General features: G+C 47.7%; 1 protein-coding gene across 1 annotated transcript in view; it reads right to left on the reverse strand.

Annotated features, from left to right (window-relative positions):
* The window catches only part of LOC146816671 (adhesion G protein-coupled receptor F2-like), a 499,236-nt gene that overhangs the window by 402,446 nt on the left and 72,833 nt on the right, over window positions 1-23,957 (reverse strand). The gene's annotated exons all lie outside the window — the stretch shown is intronic.

The following is a 23,957-nucleotide window of genomic DNA, read 5'->3' on the forward strand; positions in this document are numbered from 1 at the left end:
TCTTGGACCATTGGTAACTGCACCAATTTGTCAATCACTTCCTTACACGTGGCCAAAACCTGGAATGAGTACCCGATCGACATCAGACACGCCCCCTCCCTGAGCATTTTAGTAGGGTTCTCAAGACCTGGCTCTTCGACTGAAAGGAGCTGCTCAAGCCCCCTCCCCCCAGCGCCTTGAGACCCTCACGGGTGAGTAGAGTGCTTACAATTCCCCTGATTCATTGACAGGTACATGGTGAAAAAAAATTAGATTGAACTCTCATTATGAGGGCATTTAATTTCCACAATTTTTCATCAATACCTGAAACAAAGACCGCTAAGGTTTTCAATAGGTCTACTTGAATGTCCATTTTATTTGCATTATCGCATAGTGCCGTCACTGCTGCTTGCATGGAGTTGAGGATGGCCCACCAGACTTTGCTAGAGTCAATTAATGTATCCCTACTATCCTCTCTCCATGGCACACTCAAGGCGCATGACTCCTGAGCCATGGGATGCATGGTCCTCCCAGGTCATGCAATTTGCTTATAATTGAATTTGCTTTCATCGCCGCCAGCTTGTGCAGGCAGGATATACAGCTGGTGGGAACTTCCCTGTGGCCGAGAACAAAGTCATAGAGGATTAAAAGACTTCTGGGCCTGGTGTTACAGAGGCTTTAATGTACATTTCAGATTACTGCTGAGCAGAGTCCCATGCATGTGCATCCTGGGGCTGACCTCCCGGGTCCGATCGAACTCGAATGGGGGAAGTGATGATCTTTCTATTAACAAACAGTGCTGTTGGTGTCATCTGAAACCCCAACATCCTCTTAATCGCATCCCTGCTCACTGCAACATCAGTAGCAACAGCCGCAGAGAGCTCACGTTGCGTCATTTTGCATCACTGTTAGAGCACTTGTTCACTCCAGAGTCTATTTCTGCAATGTTCTAAATATAGGTATGGCAAAAGACTTAAAAAGTCATTTTCAGATTTTAGTGCTCTGGCGTTTTCTGAATTTTCAGAAAACCTAGGACTTTACAACACAACCTGAGTTCTCCATTGAGGGTGAATTGACCCAGTGTGCTGTGAAAAAATAAAAACACAAGCATGGGAGCCTCTAGGTCAACAAACCTGCCCTCACCACAAACCAGTGAGACCTGATGGAAAGAGAATCATGGAATGGAAGGTGAAAGAAAGATCTTGACATAGTGTTTTAAGTGTCACTACGTCCATAGACTAAAAATAATGAATGAAACTTGCAGCCGCACAACTTGGAAAACAGCTGAAATTACAAACCTGGTAGTGGCCATAAGTATCTTGTGACCGTATTAGTCTTAAAGTGAAAGAGAATATTTTACTATTTCTTGCACAGCTACAATGAGGGTATATAAGAGACATATAGATGTTTAATCAATTTCTTTAGCAAATGTGCTGTAATGGACTTTAAAATGCACCACTTACGCTCTATTATTAAAAAATGTGTAAGGTGCAGAACTCATCTGAGCTCCCTTGAGAATAGTTGGCTTAATCACTTCACTCTCTCACTCCACATAACTCAGGACAAGTAGTTATGTGCCACCACCTATAAAAGTCACCAGCCACTGCTGCTTTTTAAGCATGCCTCTAACCCCGACATTAGGCTCCATGACCCCACCCCATTGCACTCAGTATCACAGGTCCCGTACCAATTTATGCACTTCAACCACTGCCAGTAGGGCCCTGTAAGAAAACTGAATAGGGGTGGAGATCACTTATGGTTCAGCTTAAGAATTTGAGTTCTAGAAGAGACGCTGCATGGGGTCTAAGAGCAGCCTGAGAGCTTGAGTGCTCTGAGGGTGGGTGAGGCGTTAAAGAGCTCTGTTAGAAATGGGGGTCTCTAGTTGGCAGAGGAAGGTACCTTTGCCCAAGAAGGGGCCCTTGCTTCTAGTCAGGGTAAGGGGGATACACACTTTAGATAACCCATGCTCACCCCCTTGGTAGCTTGGCACGAGCAGACAGGCTTATCCCAAATGCAATGTGTAAAGTATTTGTACTTAACACTCACAGTAACACAGTGAAAACTCCACAAATGGACACCACACCATTTTAGTAAAATAAAATATTTTTATCTAAACTTAACAAGACCAAAACATCAAAAATCCAAAATACAAAGTTAAAAATGATTCTCAAAAAGGTTTCAAGACCCTGTACCACAGAAAACTAAGGATGTGTGACTTTTACACAAAGTACCTCTAGTTGCGTCAAAATTCGCTAGGCCAAACACCCGCAGATTAGGAAATAAAAAGATGCATCAACTCCTGAGACCTTTGGGAGGCAAAGCAACAGTCCCGCTGCATGCAAAGGAAAGGTTGTGCAAATCTGGTCTGTATGGGGGTGATTCGGCAATACTTCATGACGGTTCCAGTCCGCACTTAATGCGTCGGGAAAACTTGCCACACAGGTGCGATACGTGGAAATCCGGGATGCGTCGGTGATCGATGCAGCGGTGTCGAGAGGTGATGCGTTGGTTTTCTTCAGCCGAGATCCCTCGATGTTTTGATTCTTGCAGCGGCGATAGATGTCATGGAAATTCTTTTCGCGCCATAGAGGTGCATCGGAAAAACAGCTGCAAGAGGAGCAACAACCTCTAGAGGTCCAAAACCAGCACAGGCACCCCTTGGCAGGGAAGAACTCACAGCAGCAAAGTTCAGTGGAGCTGGGGGTGAAGTCTTTGTGTCCCTGAGACTCCAGAACAGGAGGCCAGCACACAGAGGCCCTTGGAGATCTCTTTCAAGCAGGGGTCACAGCAACTGCAACCCAACCCCAGACACACAGCAAAGGGGAAGTACTTCTGCCCAGTCTTCTCCTTGGCAAAGGGTCCTCTTGAATTGCAGGGATGGTCTCAAGTTCTGGGGTCTGGGCCCCAATATTTATACAACAAAATCCTTTGTTCTCTGGTGGCAGAGAAGCACTGTGCTCAGTCAAAACCAGTTTTGTCCTCTCTGGTGCAGCTTCCTTGCAGGGGGGGAGACTGCATTGTGAAAGGCAGACCTGGCCCATTCAAGTGAAAGGAAATTTACCCCCCCCTACTCTAAATGCAGCCCAGGTCTATGCATCCCAGCCCTGACCCATCCAGACTCTCTGGAGCCACTGCACATACCCAGCCCCTGTCACTCCAAAGCCAATGCCCATCCTAGCAGAGGCACACTGGATGGCTAAGTGTGGGATTTTCAAACATAGAATATAAAAATCACCCTTACTAAAAGATGCATTTTAACATTCTGAGTTTAGGCATGCTAAACTTTATTTTCCTACTTTGTTTCCAGGGGTAATTATGTTTACAAGATGGATAGGCAAACTTCCCATTCTATGCAATGGGAACAGATAGTCTTGCAATGGTGAAAAACGAATTTGGCAGTATTTCACTATTAGGACATGCCACACACACCAGGACATGTCCTACCTTTTACAAACACTACAGGGGTACCTTGGGCCTACCTTAGGGGTGACTAACATGTATAAAAAGGGAAGGTTAGGGCCTAGCAAGTGGGTGCACTTGCCAGGTCGATATGGCAGTTAACAAACTGCGCACAGGCACTAAAGTGGAAGGCCTTAGATACCTTTTCAGGGCTACTCATGTGGGTGGCACACTTAGTACTGCAGGCCCACTAGTAACATTTGACTTACAGGCCCTGGCACACATAGGGCACATTACTAGGGGTTTACCAGTAAATCAAATATGCCAATCAGAGAAATACCAATCCATTAACCATTTTTAGACTACCCTTTACCTGGCAAGGATTTTATACTTAATCACACAGATACTTGAACCTAGGTTAACTAAACAGAAGACTGTCACATAGCAGCCACTGTGTGCTTAAACATGACACACATATTAACTTACATTTTTAGTACTGTATGCAAATTTTATATTTTTGTATTTTATGAAATAACTACAATTTTAACAGACTTAGCACTGTTTTACGTTAGTATGTGTTTCTATATGCAGTTTGCTAAGATTTTTATTAACCAAGCAATAAAGATTACTTACTTACATACAATCCTTAAACGCAAATTATACAGAGAGCATACGCACTTTAGCACTGATTAGCAGTGGCAAAGTGCCCAGAGTCCTAAAGCCTAAAACCAACAACAGCAGGTCAGGAAAAAATAGGAGGAAGAAGCAAAAGGTTTGGGGATAACTCTGCAATTAGGACCATTTCCAAGATGCTCCTAGATGAGTTCTAAGGAATGGAAGCGTGGCTCTGAATGCCAGTATAGGTCATCTCAGAGACTAGGGCTCTCCTAAGGTAAAGAGGAGGGACTGTAATTACAAATAGTTTTCAGGGTATGTGATGGCTGGAAGCACAGTGGTACATTTAACTTGTGACAGTTAATGTCTGAGCAGTCGGTTGAGGAGCATTTCAGATCTGCAGTAAAGATTTGCGTGCCAGTACTGGTGGAACTTAGGGCCCGATTCACAGAACTAACTTAAGACAAAATCCTAAACTTACTACTTTTGGTATTCACAGAAGTTAGGATTTTGTCTTAAGTTTGTCTTCAGACAAACTTAAGCAGACTTAAGACAGTCTTAAGACAGACTTAAGACAGTCTTAAGACAGACTTAAGACAGTCTTAAGACAGACTTAAGACAAACTTAAGACAGACTTAAGACAGACTTAAGACAGACTTAAGTTAGGATTTTGTCTTAAGTTTGTCTTAAGTCTGTCTTAAGTCTGTCTTAAGTCTGTCTTAAGTCTGTCTTAAGTTTGTTTTAAGTCTGTCTTAAGACTGTCTTAAGTCTGTCTTAAGACTGTTTTAAGTCTGTCTTAAGACTGTCTTAAGTCTGTCTTAAGTTTGTCTTAAGACAAACTTAAGACAAAATCCTAACTTCTGTGAATACCAAAAGTAGTAAGTTTAGGATTTTGTCTAAAGTTAGTTCTGTGAATCGGCCCCAAAGTGAGAAACTGGTGGCTGGTAGAGGGACTTTGAGGGTGTCTGGGGGTCTATGAGAGTCCATTTAGGGTCTACAAAATGGAACAGTATCTAAGATCCTCTTATGATTTGAAGATTAGATGTAAGCACCAATAGAGAGAGACAGATGACTTCTCATGGGTAGCGGGGACCTCTGAAGCAATGCTGAAGCTCTTAGTTCAGATGAAGGATGTCTGAGAGACTGCATTGGGGATTGGTTTTCACATATAGGTCCAAGCATGATATGAGGGCTACTAGAGGATCTACAGTAGATATACTTTATTTCGGTTGCCATGAACCATCAAAGTGTACATACAAGAATAAAGTGATATACATTTTAAGAAATAAGTGAATGAAAATGGCGCATGCCCGAATCAGTTTATATTTTTAAAACCTGTCTGTGCAACTATAAAATCTCAATAAATATACATTTCAATCCTATGAGTTAGGATTACATCCATAGGACATTTTAAGAACATTGTAATTATGCTTTGATTTATAGTCCAAAAATTACATTTGTTATTGGCCCAAAACATATAAGCAAACTATTTCTTTTAAAATTTTACTACGCCTGTGCCAAACAGCCTGTACGAATTTGCTAACAGCAAAGACTACAGCCAGAGATGTAACACTTTTCAGGATTCTATGGGCAACTAGATATCTTGTCAAGCCCAAAGACTGACATATTGGACTAACCCATTTGCCGCGAGACCCAAGGTATTCTGTCAGAACAACATTATATGTGTCTCGTTCTCGCAGTCCAAGACACATGCCGTACAAAGGCTTGTAACCAGATCCTTATTCCATTTTTCGGTGAAGGATCTCAATGGTAGAATACCTAGATGAAAATGGACATACAGCTTTTAGCTAAGGGCGGAGATATTGAGTCTAAAAATGTCTCAAAGCACGGGACCAGTTTAAAGTCAAGGTACATATTAGTCAACGAACCATTTGATCCATTTCCTATATAACAATATTGTATATGTGCCCACTAGCAAGTTTTCAGATTGATAATGTAGGCTCGAGCTATAGCATTTGGCACATTCCATAACCTGTTAAGACCCAGCCTTTTGAAACAATTTGAGACAAATTTGAGCCAGGGAACTTCCTTTGTTCTCATTGTATTTAATAAATGTTTGAGCGCATCTCTTTAATCACTTAACTCTGGAGTAGGCCAGAGACAAACCCAGGGCCTCATTTATGAAAAGTGAAGTATCGCTGCGTGAAAAGAGCGATGCGTCACTTTTCATTGCGCCCTCCTTGCGACATGCTGGATGCGTCATATTTACAGCATGATGCATTCTGTCACAAGGAGTGACAGATACGTCAGTTTTTCTTACGTATCTGTAGGCGAAAAAATTACGTATTGCTGGAGTGTGTTACGCAAGTCCCATTTCAAATGTGCCAGTGTTAGTCTTAGGCCTGCTGTGAGGCAGGCGTAAGATATTGACACATTTGCGTCCTAGAAGTGACGCAGTGAAATCTCATAGATTTCACTGCATCACTTTTACGAGGCTTACTTGCGCCAAAACGCCCACCCTGCATACATTATACCTGGCGCAGGTATAATGTGGCACAGGGGTGTACAAAGTGACCCATCTACCTAGATGCGTCACTTTGTAAATATGACGCAACATGGCAGATTTTTACCCTGCTGGTGCCTCACAAAAAGTGACGCACCGGCGGCGACAAAAGTGGCGCAAGGGCTCATAAATAAGCCCCCAGTACATTAGGGGTTTGAGTGCTGCCCGGTCATTAATTCTCTTCAATCCTAATTCAAAATATAGTGGAGTTAAAAGTGTTCTATTTGGACACAAACTAGCTTTCTTGCAAATGTATTTTCAGCAATAGATAATGGATGGACATCTGTAAAGCCCCAGATATCAGCACCATAAAACGCAGCACGCTGTCCTTTTGAGCGATAAGCCTCTAGGGCTGGTGTAACAAGGCATGAGCTTGTTTGCTTATGTAATCTATTGATAGCATTTGATCTCTGCTCTATTTGCAGAGGACTCCTGGTAGTTTGTCCTGACCATTTGAAGCTCTCTATTAACTTAACCCCAAGATAATCAAAATTATGTATGCTCTCTAGAGCTTCCCCACCCGCATAAATGGCAGCAATTTTGACTAGACCCATTCCAAACACCTATATATAGGGCAGGGGATTCATTTTTACAGTTCAACAATACATACACTATATCATTCATCGATAGGGTGAATAACGTAGTTGCAGGAACTCACTCCTTGCGAACACCACTCTTGTCAAGGATGCGTTCTGTTAATTCGCCCTTGCTGCCAAATCGGACTTGAGCAAAATTCTTAGTATGGAGTTTGATCATAATTTGGAAAAGCTTGATAGGGACCCCCATATGTGACAAGACCCACCACAATTTGTTACGTGGAATGAGGTCAAAGGCCTCACATTTTGTCCTCATGATTGTCATTAATTTTCAGTGGTGTGATGCATAAATATCGCTTTACCCATGCTGTATAGCTGTTGTTTTTCACCCCAATCAATCAATCAATCATAACATTTGTATAGCGCGCTACTCACCTGGAAGGGTCTAAAGGCGCATGGGGGAGGGGGGCCGCTACTGCTCGAACAGCCAGGTCTTGAGTTGTCTCCTGAAGGTGAAGTGGTCCTGGGTCAGCCGAAGGTGGATGGGGAGGGAGTTTCATGTCTTGGCCGCCAGGTAGAAGGATCTGCCTCCGGCGGTGGCTCTTCGGATGCGTGGTACGGCGGCAAGGGCGAGGCTGGCGGACCGTAGCTGGCGGGTGGGCGTGTGGAAGGTCATGCGGTCGTTGAGGTATTTGGGTCCCAGGTTGTGAAGAGACTTGTGTGCGTGGGTGAGGAGCCTGAACGTGATCCTCTTGTTGACGGGGAGCCAGTGCAGGTTCCTCAGGTGGCCGGAGATGTGGCTGCGTCGAGGGATGTCCAGGATGAGTTGGGCGGAGGCGTTCTGGATGCGTTGGAGTCTTTTCTGTAGCTTGGCTGTGGTTCCGGCGTAGAGGGTGTTTCCGTAGTCCAGCCGGCTGGTGACGAGGGCCTCAGTGACCGTCGACCGTCTTCCTGGTTTCGATCGGGATCCATCGGAAGATCTTGTGGAGCATGCGGAGGGTGTGAAAGCATGAAGAGGAGACGGCGTTGACTTGTCTGGTCATCGAGAGGGAGGAGTCCAGGATGAAGCCCAGGTTGCGTGCGTGGTCTGTTGGCTTGGGGGCGGTGCCCAGGGCTGGGGGCCACCAGGAGTCGTCCCAGGCGGAGGGTGATGGTCCGAGGATGAGGACTTCCGTTTTGTCTGAGTTCAGTTTCAGGCGGCTGTTCTTCATCCATTCGGCGACGTCTTTCATCCCTTCGTGGAGGCTTGTTCTGGTGGTGTCGGGGTCTCTGGTGAGGGAGAGGATCAGCTGGGTGTCGTCGGCGAAATAGATGATGTTGAGGTTGTGTTGGCGTGCGATGGCTGCGAGAGGTCTCATGTAGACGTTGAAGAGGGTGGGGCTGAGTGATGATCCTTGCGGGACGCCGCAGATGACTTCGGTGGCTTCGGAACGAAACGGTGGGAGGCGGACTCTTTGTGTTCTTCCAGCGAGGAACGAGATGATCCACTTCAATGCCTTCTCTTGGATGCCGGTGTTGCTGAGGCGTTGGACTAGGGTGCGGTGGCAGACAGTGTCGAACGCGGCGGAGAGGTCCAGGAGGATGAGTGACGCTGTTTCCCCGTTGTCGAGAAGGGCTCGAATGTCGTCGGTGGCTGCGATGAGGGCGGTCTCGGTGCTGTGGTTGGCTCTGAAGCCGGACTGCGAGGGGTCAAGGGATCCTTTCGTCTCGAGGAAGGCGGCAAGCTGTCTGTTGGCGATCTTCTCGATGACTTTGGCAGGAAAAGGGAGGAGCGAGATGGGGCGGAAGTTTTTGAGGTCGGTGGGGTCCGCTGTAGGTTTCTTTAGTAGGGCGCTGAGCTCGGCATGCTTCCAGCTCTGGAAGGTGGCGGTGTCGAAGGAGGTGTTGATGATGTCTCGGAGTTGGGGTGCGATGGTGAAGTCGGCCTTGTTGAAGACGTGGTGGGGGCAGGGGTCAGTCGGAGATCCGGAGTGGATGGTGTTCATCGTGCGGGTTGTGTCTTCGGTGGTCACTGCGGTCCAGGTGCAGAGGGTGGCAGTGGGGTGCGTTGGTTCGACGGGTGGGTGCGAGGATGGTGCGCCGAAGCTGTTTGCGGTGGAAGAACGAGGCGAGTGAGTCGCAGAGATCTTGTGACGGGGTGATGTCGTTGTTGCCGGTGCTGGGGTTGGAGAACTCCTTGACGATGCTGAAGAGTTCCTTGCTGTCGTGGGCGTTGTTGTCCAGTCGATCCTTCAGTGATTTCTTCTTGGTGGTGCGGATGAGCTGGTGGTGCTTGCGGGTCGCGTGTTTGAGGGCGGTCATGTTGTCAGTGGTCCGGTCGAGGAGCCAGGCTTTCTCGAGGGTGCGGCAGGTCTTCTTGGAGTCCTTGAGGTCGTCGGTGAACCAGGGGGCCTTCTTGCTTCTGGGTCTGCTGGGAGGGTTCTTCAGTGGTGCGAGGTCATCGGCGCAGGCGGTCAGCCACTGCGTGAAGTTGCGGGCTCCTTCATTGGGGTCCGGTGTGCTGGCAGGTGGGTTCTGGCTGAGTGAGGTGGTGAGCTGGTCGGCGGTGATCTTGCTTCAGCTTCTGTGAGGAGCCTGTTGCGGTTGGTGGTGGGTGGTGGTTTTTCTGAAGCTGAAGTGGACGCAGCTGTGGTCGGTCCAGTGAAGTCCGGTGGAGTGGCTGAAGGCGATGTGCTTGCTGGATGAGAAGACGGGATCAAGCGTGTGGCCGGCGTAGTGGGTGGGGGTGTCGACCAATTGCTTGAGTCCGAGGTTGGCGAGGTTGTCCAGCAGGTTGATGGTTGTTGCGGTCCTTGTTGTTCTCCAGGTGGAAGTTGAGGTCCCCTAGGAGGATGTAGTCGGCGGAGGGGAGGGCGTGTGGGCTGATGAAGTCTGTGATGTCTTCGCTGAATTGTGTGCGTGGTCGCGGGGGTCTGTAGATGAGGGTGCCTCTGAGGGTCGTCTTAGGGTCGGTGTGAATCTGGAAGTGGAGGTGTTCGGCGGCGGTGAAGGTGTCGTCGGCGTCGGTCGTGATGCGGATGGTGTTCTTGTGGGCGATGGCGATTCCTCCTCCGGTCTGGTTGACGCGGTCCCTCCTGATGATCTTGTATCCATCCGGGATGGCGATGTCGGGGGCTGAGGAGGCGTTCATCCATGTTTCAGTGAGGAATGCGATGTCTGGTGATGTTGTGTCGAGCAGGTTCCAGAGTTCGACGGCGTGTCTGTGGACGGAGCGGGTGTTGAGCAAGATGCACTTGAGGTTGCTGCTGGGGTTTGGCTTGGTGGGCGCGGTGCATGTTCGGAGGCAGGTGAACTTGCAGGTTGTGCAGGTGAAGGGTCCGTGGAAGCGTTTCGGGGCGGCCCGGCAGCAGGCGGGGTTTCGGCCGGCATTGAGTGCGTTGAGGGCGGTGGCGTCGTAGGTCTGTCGGGTCGTCTTGCGTCGGTGGGGGCCAGGGGTCCTGGTGCTGGGCACGGTCCAGGCGCGGACGGGCGCAGACGGGCTTACCTTTGGCGCACCTTCGGCGCACAATCGGCGCGCCCGCTGCGCATCAACGCTGCACGTGCGCGCGGTCGCCATTTATTCACATATTATAGCTATAAGGGGGGTACTAGTGATATTTGCCCACAACATTCCACATTTGGAAGTGTAACAGTACACACTTGGAAGTCCAGTATGCAAGGGAGAAATGTTAGGTCCATGAAATGTAATAGTACCATGCTATGAAGAGAAACCTTCAGGTTACGGATTTAGAGCAAGTGCTGTGTGCTACTTGAACAACTTTTATTACTGTCTATGCAGTTGGAGAGTTGGAGTTTAAGTTCACCAGGAAAGTGTCACTATTTAAGTATTTTACATCCAGAAGACAGATTTTGATAAATAATATTTTGTATCTGTGATTTTAGTTTTTAATACCATTCATTAGATTAGTTTTGAAACCAAGCTCAGAGGCATAGCTGTACTTATTGCAGTAAATGCAATGACATCGGGGTTCAGGTTTGTGAGGGATTTACTGCAGCCCATTAATGCCTGTCTTTAATACCCAGTTGGAACTGCTACTTTCTGGTTGGCTGGGGCAATGCCCTAGCCAGGCAAAACCTACCACTCCCATCAGGGGTGGGTGATTACACTCACTGCATAACCTGCGCTCACCCCTGGGCAGCTTGGCACTAAGCAGGCAGGCTTATCACAGAGGCAATGTGTAAGGCATTGGCACAGCACTCACTCACAGTGAATACACTGAGCGTCAGAAAGGAGACTTTACACATGATGTATGTAAACAACGTTTGCATTCAACACACACAATTATCAATACAACATGAACATCAAGTATTTCTGGGCATAAATCACACTTGGAAATATTACTAGCAGTACCAGGCCCAACCATGTTAGAATGGCATCAGTAGTATGCACACTTGGGAAAGATCCAAATCTACTCCCAAAGCACCCTTTATGCGGTGCAAATCGTTGTCTAACCTAGGTCCACCCTGTTAAATGTAGTGTTCTTCTGACAAGAAATCAACATGTAAATCATCAACTCCAGCCAGTGTCATTAATCACTGGCAGTCCACAGACTGTCACTCCCACACACAGACACACTCTCACTCAGCACCAATACACTGTGTAATGGGTATCAAGCAGGACCGTGCAGAACGCACTTGCACACATATACACACAGCACCACAATGCGGTGCAACTGATACTCAGCAGGTAAATTGATGGCACACTGCAGACCTCGTGTCCCAAGGCTCCCTCCACCCTCCAACTCCAGTCACACTTAGGGCCTGATTATGAGTTTGGTGGTGTGGGAGCGTGGTCTGGCGGGTGGGTGGCGTGGCGGTCCCGTGGTGGTGCAGTACAAAGGCACATAAGTGAGCCTTAGTTCTGCACCGCCGTGGGACCGCCAATGCACATTCCTGCAGTGCATGGACTGTGCAGTCCATGCCATACAGGAACAGGGGTGCATGCACACAGGGGGGCAAAAAACATGCCCCCCGCATGAATAGTGGCAAGAGGTTGGCCCTTTAGTGCCCCCTCACCACCAGCAGTTTCATGGTGTGAGAACTGCCATGAGACTGCTGGCGTTGAGGAAACTCCTAATATGCTTGGCAATGCCACAGCGGCACCACCAAGCATATTGTGGCCTCAAGACCGTCGCGCCCCCCCACCAGGGATCGTGGATATCAGGCGTCTGCGGGTGCCCTAGGGCAGTCCGATTGCCGTACTCATTATACAGCACATGGACCCCTGGTGCGGCAATTCCCGACCACTACCACACATCCACCACAAGTTTGGCGGTCGCATGGACTGACAAACTCGTAATTTGCCCTTAATCAGGCAAAAAGGTGTGGGGTAGGTAACAGGACTAATTAGGAGGCAGTTGCCAAATGGGAGTTGGCCACCACTTGGGAAGTTCACCCACAGGATACAGAGCAGAAGCGACTGAGGGCAATAGTCGGTCCCTCATAAGGGTTCCACAAGGGCCTTCCAGCACCAGACCAGTTCTGCAAAGCACAGGGTGGGGGTCAAGTAGTCTCTCGACTCGCTTCTGATCATTCTCACAAGCATTTCTTCGACCCCGTCAGTCATTCTCAATACCCATGCCAGATTTGGGCAATAGTACATGACAGCACGATGTCGTTGGGGTCCGGGTGAGGAGAGAGCAGTTGGTCCACCGCACTGAGGGCCCAAAAGGGAACAATCGATGAATGTGGAATGTAGAAGCGGAGCGTCTCAGAAGAAAGAGGCACTCCATCAGGCACACGTCATACAGAGTAGAACCCAGGCAATCCGGGCACAATGTCTGGTGCGCGGTGGTACAAGCCACACCAGACAATTTTGGTTCCACATGATAAAGAGTTGCAAAATTAGTACCTCCCTGGAAATTATGCACAACATCTGATGCGTGTCACTCCGAGTCGCACCAGACATATTTGGTTACACACAACAAAGAGTTGCAAATTCCGTACCTCCCTGGAAATGAGGTGCAATGCCTGGTGTGTGTTGATACTGGTCACACAACGCAATTCTGGTCACACACACAGATACAAGTTCAGCAGTGCCACATGAGGTAGAATGAGGAACTACTACGGGTATGCCTTTACATCAGAGGGTCGCAACCCGTGAATTGGACACCACATGAAATGTGGCATAATTGACGAAGCCAGCCACGCTGGATCACGCAACCGGCGAATCCGCTCACCACTAATAAGGCGCTTATGTGTGTTGTGGTCCCCACGATACAGGTACCCCACTCCTTAGATGCAGGCAATGCTGTTGGGGCTCCACAGAAGGCAATCCAGGCACAATTCTTAGTTCCACGCTCATGCCGCACTACCAGTTGGGGTCTGGCAGACGATGGGGGCACTTAAGAGGTGTCACTAGTAGATGTGTGGGTCCCTCACGGGCGGTCTTTGTTGTGCCTGGGAGCTCCACAGGAAAACAGGGAGCAAGCCAACAAGCCCTTCGAGAGCACACTTCAGGGTGCCATATGGCAGCAGGTAGTCAGCTCAGGCCAGTCACTATTCAGGAAGGGTGCATGGTCCCTTTCAATGGCAGTAATCCTCCTCGTGCACAACAGATTCCTCTGGCAGTGTGCACCACGTAGTTCCATGTTCTCCGGTCCAATGTCCCCACAAGTATATCTCTGCCCTGCTGAACTATGTCACCAGTAGTTACACTGTAGTGTGCCTTTGAAGTTCGGGGGGATTTGGGGGGTTCCCATAAATTTCAGTGCTCTCTTCCATGAGGCTGTGGAATGCAGATCTTAATCTTTAGTCGGGCCATGACCTGGCTCCAGCGGCCAAGTGTCAAAACCTGTCCCTCCAATCTATCCAACCAGGCCATCAAATGGCAGAAGACTGCTGTACCAGTTGCATGCCCAATGTTTATAGCTGTTGCTGGGGAATGCACAGATGTTATTCCCCAGCCCCCAGTGTGGGATGGGGTCAAACTAAAAAGCATTCAAGTCGTTTAAGAGCAGAGAAATGCCCACTTTCTAGAAGTGGCATTTCTAAGCTAGCAATGACAAAACCACTGTTACCACAGGAATGGAGTTGTTATTGTTAATCCAATGCTAGGAATCATTATGAGGCTGCTCCACTGCAATACATTATTGAAACCTGAAGTCATTTCCACCCTTCTCCAATGTTGACCTATAGGAAGAGGGAACCTCATAGGTAGCGAAAACACATATGGGTATTCTTCACTACCTGGGCAATGTTGACACATGTGAACCTGCCCTGTGTTTCACCTACCACGTGCCTCACCCCTCAGGGCTTACCCTAGGGCTGCCCTAGTGGTAGTGAAAGGTCCCCTCACGATGGGCTAGTGAGTTAGCAAAGCCAATCTGAGCAAAAGTTCAACTGCGCTCACACCTGCCTGCATTGGCAGACTGGAATCATGTTTAAAACCACATTAGTTGCCACTGCGCAGACACTGGCCTGCAATGGCGGGCTTGACACATATAGAAAATCAAAATAGGTGCAAGGGCGCCTACACCGGCCTGAAATGGCAGTGGGAAAGTGCCCAGAATCCTAAGGCCACAAAATGAGAGACAGCAAAAGCCAGGAGTAACAAAAGCAAAATGTTTCAGGGAAATCCCCTAAGAAGGGCCATGTCCAACATACATTAGTGTGGGATGGTAAGCATAATTTTTGTTCATAAAGGCCCATGGCACCTTTGCTACACCAGTTACTGGAAGCCTGTATATAACTAGGTAGACAGTAATTCGGTTAGTACATAAAAAAAGACACTTAACAGTTACACATTCTGGATGCAAGGGGGTGGACTGAGCCGGTCTGAAAGATGGTCACCTGACTGGTAGGCTCTGAGGCCCAGTGCCACATTTGACACAATTTGTCAACTAATGGAGCGACAGGCAGCATATTGACATGGATACTTAACTGCAGAGTCCATATGTGGTGACTGCAGCAAGGAAGTAGCCAAAAAGTTATAATACCCCCAACTGTGAAACAAATCTTTTATGACACTGAGTGCGTGAAGCATGCAAGCCCAACACTTCCTAGAATTGTTCTCTTCACATGTACACCCTCCTATATATCCTTTGATTGTCTCACACTTTCATTATTTGATCCTTCACCCCGCCCTTTTGTTATTCCAGCAATCTGTTGAATTTCCATCCATCCATCTTCTCACTGATTTATTCATCTATCCTTTCACTCATAAACTCACCTTTTCAACTCTCCATTCATCTAGCCATACATCCTTTCATCAATCCATCCATCCAATGACCATTTCCTTCACACACCAATGCAATCTTTCATACTGCCATCCATTTGTCCTTACACACTTTTGTTCAAACTTTCATACACCCTTCCTTCGAACCTTTCACTAATTGATTCTTTCACCTCTCCATCCAAATGCTCCTTCTTCCAGTCCTCCATCCTTGCAACCTTCCTTTGTTGTTTTAAATCTTCCTCCCTTTCCCTTTTGTTTTCCAATTCTATCTACCAATTTTTTTCTTGCATTTTTTTCTCACAGTATCTTTCATCACCCACTCACTCTACTTGCTTCTCTGTTCTTTTTAAATCCGTTCATCATTTCTTTTTTCCTTTCCCGGGGCTCACTTAAAAGCACTTACCCCCCACCTCTTAGCCTTTCTCTGCTCTTACCTTGGAATGTTTAATGGCACATTGTCTGCAGGCAGCCAGGCCCCCAACCAGCACTGAAGCACCTGCCCCTCTTCATTCGCCCAATCAAGATTGCAACATCCTATGGACTCCAACTGAAGTGCCATGACAAACGGCTTATAGTCTTGATACGTAGACTGTTTTTAGCAACTACTGAGGGCTGCCCGCTGTTTGAGTGGGCGTCGGGAGGGGGCGGCATATCTTCCAAACAGAATCTGAAATTTTTACTAATTTTAGTCTTGTCGACGTTTTTTACTGTAAAGATTTTAGTTAATTGTACAGTGAATAAATAAATACATTGTCTGCAGGTCTGCAGACAGAATAGGCCAAATATAATACGAGTCAACGTTGACTGAGACACAGAATATTGTTCCTCCCGGTACAGTGGCCACCCCCAAGTGGGGGTTCCCTACACCACTGGACTGCGGCCCCAAAAACTGTCGAGGAGGGCCAGCACAACCGAGTGTCGGAGGAAATAATCAGCTGGCGGCAGAGCAGGCAAAGATTGGACGAGTTAGCCACGGAGGGGTTCAGCGGTGGGTGTTGTTGCGTGACTTCTGAGGAGAACGTACGGTGGGTGAGATGTTGCCCTTGCTCCTCACTTGGTTCTCCAAATACACACCCACCAGCAGTGCCTGACAGGTCTGTGTTCAACCTCTGGCCTGGCACGGGGATTTGATGGGCCGGACTGGTCTGGGACTTGGCCCTCGAGTCCTTGCGAGGGGAGCCCCCGGAGGACAGGAGGTGAGACATGTGCTGTTGTTCAGCTTGGAGAGGCAGCGCTGACTTCGGAGGGAGTGAGGTGCTGCTTGGCATTGGCTGCCCGTGTCTTAGACCTTGTCTCCTGCTGTCAGTTTTGTGGCATATCACAACCCTCTTCCCGGCAGAGCGAGCACATCCGTCTCTGGGGCTGAGGCCGCTCCTGGGGGGCCGGACCTGCCCCATAGTTACCCAACTGCTCAACTTCCGAAACCGAGACACCATTCATCGGCTGGCAAGGGAGAGAGGAGACATACATACATTCTGCTGAAAGCTTGCATGGAAACAAACCAAGAGACATCATGATGCCGATGAGGACCCCGAAAGCCATCCTAGAAACAACGATTAAACCCCATGGCTGCTCGTCCGCCTGCCACAACAGGCAGATTCCACCTACATCATATAATGGGAGTGGCTGCTCCCAGATCCATTGATCAGGAGTTCAGACTAACCCAAGCCACACAAGGGCCCACATTGTATAATACAGCAGCTCTACCTGATAATGGACTGGGCGACTCTTCCCATTCACACAGTGTGGGGTACCTGCCTGTCTCACTGAGCACCCAGGGAATGTTTCCCATTTGCTTGTTTCCCAGTATTTTTGTTTTTGGGAGGGGGCATGACCTTCAGTGAGTTAGGATGGGCAATATTGAGTTTTATTTCTTCTCCATCAGCACAGCATGAATCAACGAATCATGTACAGTGACAGTGGGTGGTACTTGACTGCACTTCATATTAACAGACTCACTTCCCTGAGGCGTGCAAACATTGCTCAGACTAATGACCCTTTATCTTTTGGTATGACAGACATCTCACAAGTGACATGGAACATCAGGGGTCGTAATACCCAAGAATATTGAGACTGGCATTTGCGCACCTCTGACACCACAAAGTAGAAATAGTGCTCCTGCAAGAATTGCACCTGATGGAGGCATCAAGGGGGGCAGCTGCGCTTGGGTTGGCGAGGGAAGACGCATGCGGTGACATACTCCGCCTATGTGTGGGGAGCAGCGGTGCTCATCAAGAAAGGAGTGCAGTGGCTAATGCTGGGCTCCCTGTGCGCCAGAGAAAGGAGATGTGTGAGGCTTCATGGAATTCTTCAGGGTATGAAGATCACCATAGCCTGGGTATATGGCCCAAATCTGGACATGCTTGAGTTCTTTTGCTGAGGTATGCAATAAAATGGCTGCCTATGAACACACTACTTTTATATGGGGGTTTGACTTCAGTGTAGTGCTAGATGCCCGGCTGGACAAGTTGTAGTCTGCCCATAGACCGCACCCCAGAGCAGCCACTCACCCGCATTCCATACTCACAGAGAATGACCTAACAAACATTTAGCATGTCAGGCACACCCATCTGATTGAGTGCAGATGCGCCACTGAGGCCCAGGGAGCCTGGTAGCGCAGAGACTACTGGCTGGTCATGCTAGATGGTAACACGCACACTGCCGCCATTGAGCGCATGCCACAAACTCTATCTGACCACATGCCCATTGTGTTGTGACTGACTCTGGGAGATGCAGCAAATACAGGCTACCACCCAAAGCACTCCAAGATCCTGTATTTCACATGGAAATCCAAAGTGCCCAGGCGAAATACTTTATGAAATATATCGGTCCCACAGTATATTCTCCCACGGTGCTCTGGGAGGCTTCAAGGCCTACATCAGGGATTTTGCATATCCAGACAATCTGCAGTGCTTAGAGATTGGAGGGCACATTGATTTACCCTGGAGCACAAGCTTCGAGAGTTAGACCCCCAATACATTGGGATGGGCGACTTGGGCCTCAAGGTGCAGTTTCAAGAGTAACTCTCTAAATATGAGGAGGCTGCCGAAAGAAATAACATATTCTTACATAAGGAAGCCAGCACTAGACTATATGTTGAGGGAGACAGGTCTGATAAGACCTGGCAGCCCTGACGGGTAACAAATTGAGCAGCTCACATCCTGGAGCTCGCGAATGACGAGGGGGCGACATCATAGACTACCCATTATATAACAGAGACACTACTGGAATTCTACACCACACTCTACATCTCCAAAGACTAGGTCCTGATAGATAGGCTCACTGAATACTTGAACACTGTTCAATTACTATGGCTTGACAACTCACACAGACTGTATCTAGATGCTACTTTCACAAAGGAAAACATAGTCTAGATGATCCGCAGTTTGCCGGGAGACAAGGCACCTGGCCTTAGTGGGGTGACTGCCTAGTTCTATAGAGAATATGTGAATGAACTGGCACCACACCTACTTGCCATGTAAGAGGAGGCACAGAACAAGTGTAGTCTGCCCCATTCACATAGAGAAGCGTTAATAGTCACTATCCATAAACCTGACTCCTACAGACCCTTCTTCATGATTAATGTAGATACCAGAATATTGGGCAAGGTCCTCACCTCTAAACTTCTCCCTCTTTTTCCGAACATCATCCGGCCATATCAGTCGGGCTTTGTCCCGAGACGGATGGCAGCATATAACATACGCATCCTGTTGGCGCTGATACAAGAGCTAAACTCACAGCTCCCATCGATCACTGTTTTTCTCGATACAAGGCTTTTGACTCATTGGAGTGGCACTTCTTGCTTATGCTGTTCCAGAGTCCAGGCATTATTCGGACCTTTCTCCAGTGCATTAGGCTGCTATACACACTCCCCACTGCCAGAATTCATGTAAACGTAGCAATCTCTGTCCCCCTTGCCATACAAAGGGGAATGAGACAGGGATGCCCACTTTCTCAATAATATATGCAATAGTGATGGAACCCCTGGCAGTCCGGCTTAGGCAGCACCACACTGAATGGGGACTGGCCTACACAGCACAGAGACGGATAGTATCCATGTACGCAGATGACATGACCCTCTATGTCTGGGAACAAGCCTGGAATAATTTGCCTATAATCTGCAAATTCCTGCTGTTTGGCAAATTTAGGGAAATAAACATTAACTGGTCAAAGTCCATCATTTTCACTGTGACTGCAACTGCTGAGAACTTTCAGATGAAACATACACTTGAGTGCGCTAAAACCTCTGTCAAGTGCCGGGGCATCTGGGTCAGCGCCAATAAAACTCAGTTCTTCTCCTATAAATATGGGGTGGCAGTCACATGGCTGGAGGAGAAGGTCCCTATCATTTCCGGATTACCCCTTTCAGTTGCGGGAAGGGTAGCCATTGTAAAAATGGTGGTCCTTGCAGATTTCTCTACTTATTTCGTGACATTCCAATTCCGCTCACTGGAGCTGTTCTGATGGCATCAGAACATGACTGACCAGAATGACATGGGCGGGCAAACAGCTGAGTAATTGTTCTTCCCACATACTGCAATAGAAGCAGATAATGCATCTCAGTGTAAACTAGCTACATCGATATTAAGGGTGGGCGACAATTTCCGTTCCGCTCGCGGAAATTGCGAAATTTCGACATTTTCGCGCGGAACGTGAAAATGTCGAAACTTCCGCGATCCGCGGCGGGACGGAAATATGCAGGGCAGGATTCATTCTGGCACGATGCTCCTGTCATTTTAAACCTCAGGAAGCACTTACAGATATAAATAAAGCAGGTGCCCGAGTTGAAGGTCAAATCCAGTAACGCATCAATCAGCACAAAAGATTCGTGAGCACGGTGGAGGCTAAGCAGATGTGCTTTCTCCCCATATCTACCGTCAACAATTTGCTGTAATCCTTGATGGAGGTCTGTGCATCCCTGAGTTTCTCGAGCTCAATCCCCATGTAGTTCCTGACACCAGGAGTTTCTGTCTCCTCATCTGCTGCGCTGGTCGGTCTCTGACTCTTTATAAACAAGAGGCATGTGAACTGCATAGAAGCCCCAGCCCACACACCAGTGGTGTGCAACGTCTTCCCGCCCTTTCCCCACTATGATGGACAGCTCACTCGAGGGAACCCGGCGCCCTTCGGCGCGGTGGCAAAAGTTACAGACACACATGGTCGCTGGAGACAACTCTTCTGGCCCTTTACGCAGCTGTAGTGTAGGAAAAATACTATACATTTACCCACCGAGGTAGCACTTACTGATTAGCCAGTAGAAAGTACTCCAGTTGAGTAGAGGTATTGCACAAAACGGTGGCATCTTCTTGGATAAGTATGCAGGGCAGGATTCCTTTTGGCACGATGCTCCTGTCACAAAAATTAAACCTCAACAGGAAGCACTTACAGATATAAATAAAGCAGGTGCCAGACTTGAAGGTCAAATTCAGTAACGCATTAATAATCAGCAAAAAATCTCCGCGAGTACACAAAATTTGGCGTGTTCGCGGAGATTTGTTGCAGTTTCGCGACATTTTGCGAAAGACACTTTCGCAAATTCCGCCCACCCTTATTCGATATGCACAAAGTGGACATGCCCTAGGGGCAAAAAAGCATGGTGGAATTCACCAGTTAGCTTGACTTGACTGCCTATGTGCTTCCAAATTGCATCTACTGCACAACCCAATGCTTTCCTCTACCCAGGAGGGCTGGGCTCGGAGACAGGTGGCTCAGATGGGCCTTGCTGAGATGGGGGACTTGTACTTGTTGGGCACCTTCATTGACCTACGTAAAGTTCAGTCTCAAATTGTATGCTCACCGCTAGACACCTTACTATATCATCACCTTCTCTATGCCTGTCTTTCCCTCAGGAGGCTATGGGACTGACAGCTCTAGAGAGCATGCTGACCTCTCCCTCCCCCAAAAACGAATCACCAGAGTGTACAGGACTATGCAAAACAAGCACCATTGACCACCACCAGGGCACCTGAGGTTTTGCAATAAGACCTGGGTCCAACCTTGACAGAAGAACGTTGGAAGTACTGCTATGCCCAGATGGGATTGCTTCCCCCACAACTACACATTACGACTACAGCATATCAAGTTTCTGCACATAATATTTTGCACCCCAGTAGGGCTTCATACATTAGGACTGAGGGCTGACTCTTGTTGTATCTCATATGGGTGGGAAGACATTGACTTTCGCCATTTGACATGGTGCTGCTACTGGTTGACCCCATTCTGGAATAAAGGTTTTGGGCCCGATTCACAAAGGTAAAGTTAGACGTAAGTCTAACTTTATGACTTTTCGTATTCACAAAGGGCATTTCATAGGGTTTTTACTACTCGTAAATGCCCTTTGTGAATACTGAAAGTCGTAAAGTTTGACTTTCATCTAACTTTGCCTTTGGGAATCGGGCCCTTTGATTATATTGATGACGTGGTGATCCTGAGCATTCCTAGAGAGCCCCCCCCCCTACTTATCGCTATGATGCTGCTCCTGGCTAAGAGGAAGGTGGAGATACACAGGGAGAGATGCCTTGATACTTAACAAGGGATGAGGCCCCAAAGTAAGGCAGCAAGTTCCAACAAGAACTAAAAGGCATATCCTTGAGGGTTCGACTTTTATGGAAAGAAGCCCTTGGAGGTTTTCTGCTAACACTAATCGTCCTTGTATCCTTCTGCATAATAGGGCTTGAAGTTAAATATGGAGGAACACCACTGGTTCTTCCAATGGCATCGATATCATATTGGACAGCTTAGATATTTATATATTTATTTATTCATTTATAGAGCGCCTGGTTATACCACCGGTGTGTCCCCGCGCTTCGAGTGAATTCTTGGAGATGCGGTAGCTATCTTCACGTATGACCGTAGTGTAAGGCCAGTCGAGGGTTATCCTTGAAGTGATTGTACAAATAGCTAGGTTTTTAGTTGCCTACGGAATTTAATTTTGCATGGCTCTGTTCTTAAGTTAATAGGTAGGCTATTCCATAGTTTTGCAGCGCGGTACCTGAACGAGCGTTTGCCCATTCTGGCTCTAAAAGTTCTTGGTACGGTCACCAAGTCCTTGTCCAGTGATCTTAAACAGCGCCCTGGTATGTATTTAGTAATTTAAAGTTGCAGGTACCTTGTTCCTTTCTTTAGAAGAATTCGATGGCAGTGGCACATTGCCTTAAACACTATTTGCGCTTCTCCACTGGCAGCCAGTGGAGAACTGTCAGGGTTTTTTTAGCGTTGGCTCTTCTTGGCAGAGCAAGTATCAAACGAGCCGCCGAATTATGTACCCTCTGCAGTCTGGCCGGATCATTCTTAGTGGCTCCAAGATATAATACATTCCCAGAGTCCAGTTGGGAAGTTACTACTGAATGAACAATGGTCTTCCTGGCATTAGGTGGTAAGAAGTCCAGGATTTTCTGCAGTTTTCATCGCGCCATAACATTTTCCCGCTACCTTTCTGATTTGGCTCTCGAATGTCAATTCTGAATCGAACCATACTCCGAGGTTTTTTACCTCAGCCTTTGGGGTGGGTATTTGGCCTAGAGAGTCAGGCCACCATGTGGTTGACCATATGGATGGCATCTTACCTACAATCAGTACCTCCGTCTTGCTGCCATTTAGTTTGAGGCACTGATTTGCCATCCAGTGTGCTACCTCTTTTAAACATTCAGAGAAACGTACAGCTGTCTGGTCTTTGTTTTGAGAGAGCAAAACAATCAGCTGCGTATCATCTGCGGAAGAGACAATTGATACCTCATACTTCTCCACTTTCTCTGCTAGTGGTCCCACGTAAACATTGAAAAGAGTGGGGCTCAGAATTGAGCCCTGTGGTACACCCTGAGACAGGGTTATGCTCTTGGAGCGATATGATTGTTGTGTAACCTGAAAGCTCCTTGACGAGAGGAACGATGCTAGCCAGTTCAGCACACTGTGTCTGATGCCACACGTCTCTAGCCTATGCAGGAGCAGTTTGTGGGAGACGGTGTTGGCAATAGTGAGATAGGGCGGAGATTGTCCAATATATTTTGATCTAATGAAGGCTTCTTTTTTAGTGGCTTGATGATGGCCGGCTTCCATTCTGTGGGGACAGGGCCTGTTTGGAAGGAGCGTTGGATAAGGTCCGATATGTAAGGCATAATTACACTAGCTCCCTCCATTATTATTTTAGGTCGGGCTGGATCAAGCGGGGAGCCGGACTTTATACCTTTAGCTAAGGCTGTAAGTTCATCTATTTCCAGAATATCAAAGGCGTCCAGCGTCACCCCTGCAAAAATTTCCTGGCTTCCGTGTGTCAGGCCTATACCCTGTCGTGCTTCTACCGGGAAGGTTTCGTATATTTTTGCCACTTTGTTCGCAAAGAACTCGGCTACCTTGTTACAGCTCTCAGTAGAGGCGATCGAGTCGTCTCTAGCTATTTGTGTTCTGAGGGGCTTAAGTATGGTAAACATTTCTTTGGAGGAGTTACTTGCTCCTTCAATTCTTTCAGTATAGAAAGTGCTTCTGGATTTTTTAATAAGTGTGTGATATTGTTTTAATTCCTTTTTGTAATCTTCTTTCGCCCTACTGCAATACTCCTTCCTCCATACTCGTTCAAATGATTTACTTTTTTTTTTAGCCATCTTCAGTTCATCATTGAACCAAGGTGCCATTTCCTTTTGTCTCTTAGGGGTTCTAGTATTCCATGGTGCTGTCCTATCTAGTGCCTCTGTAATCCAAGTTTCCAGATTAGTGTTGGCTTGGTTGATGTCTG

The sequence above is a fragment of the Triturus cristatus genome, chromosome 6 (genome assembly GCF_964204655.1).
Source record: "Triturus cristatus chromosome 6, aTriCri1.1, whole genome shotgun sequence".
Taxonomy (NCBI): domain Eukaryota; kingdom Metazoa; phylum Chordata; class Amphibia; order Caudata; family Salamandridae; genus Triturus; species Triturus cristatus.